The sequence below is a fragment of the Lynx rufus genome, unplaced genomic scaffold (genome assembly GCF_022079265.1).
Source record: "Lynx rufus isolate CCGP_SWC_20201006 ecotype Redwood Valley unplaced genomic scaffold, mLynRuf1.p SCAF_9, whole genome shotgun sequence".
NCBI classification, from domain to species: domain Eukaryota; kingdom Metazoa; phylum Chordata; class Mammalia; order Carnivora; family Felidae; genus Lynx; species Lynx rufus.
Window position 1 is genome coordinate 61,273,974 of NW_025814897.1, and position 1,163 is coordinate 61,275,136.

General features: G+C 41.5%; 1 pseudogene; it reads left to right on the forward strand.

Annotated features, from left to right (window-relative positions):
• LOC124505507 (olfactory receptor 52E4-like) lies at nucleotides 1–940 on the forward strand (annotated as a pseudogene).
• Nucleotides 941–1,163: the final 223 nt, after the last annotated feature.

Here is a 1,163-nt window from a genome sequence, read left to right on the forward strand (position 1 = left end):
AGCAGGATGTCCTCTGTCAATGACACTGCTTCAAATCCCTCTGCCTTCCTTCTGCTGGGTATACCTGGTCTGGAAGCTTTCCATATCTGGATTGCTTTCCCTTTCTTTGTTGTTTATCTGATAGCACTTGTGGGAAATGTCACAATCCTGGTTGTGATCAAGACTGAGCAGAGTCTTCATCAACCCATGTTCTAATTTTTGGCTCTTCTCTCCTTTATTGATCTAGGCCTCTCCACTTCTACCATTCCCAAGACGCTATCTTCTGGTTCAACTTCAGGGAGATAAAATTTGAAGGCTGCTTCATCCAAATGTTCTTTATCCATACCTACACTGGCATGGAATCCGTTGTACTGCTGGCATGGCAACTGACTGCTTTGTTGCCATCTGTTATCCACTGACATATACCACTATTCTCACCAACAGAGTGGTAGCCATCATGGCCTCTGTTGTAGTGGGGAGGCCAGTCCTTCTTGTCATCCCTTTCTGCCTTCTTCTCAAATGGTTGCCCTTTTGTGGATACTACATTATTCCTCACACCTACTGTGAACACATGGGAATCATGCATCTTTCCTGTGCTAACATAAGGGTCAACATCATCTATGGCTTATATACCATTGCTGCCCTGATTTCTGACTTGATCCTTATTGCCCTCTCCTATGTTCAGATCCTACGAGCTGTTTTCCACCTTCCTTCCAGGGATGCCAGACTCAAAGCACTCAGCACATGTGGCTCCCATGTCTGTGTCATTTTAGCATTTTACACACCAGCATTTTTCTCTTTTATGACTCACTGATTTGGTAGAAATATTCCTTGCTACATCCACATCCTTCTGGCCAATCTGTATGTGGTTGTTTCCCCTTGTTTAAATCCAGTCATTTATGGAATCAGGACAAAGCAAATTCAGGACCGAGTCGTGAAAATATTTGTAAATAAAGAATGACCCAAATGTATTAAAAAATTAATAAATTCTTCTAGGCTAACCTTCAACTTGTACATCTCTCAGGGTGTCCCAAATTGGGATTATGTAAAGGTCATTCAGACATTACTTCAGCCTTTATTATAGTCTCTTAAACTCACACTCATTGGTGCCTTTATGTAATTTCCATTTTTTCAATAGATTATATACTACTGTTTCTCACTGAAGGTGAGAGAAGATTGTGGGG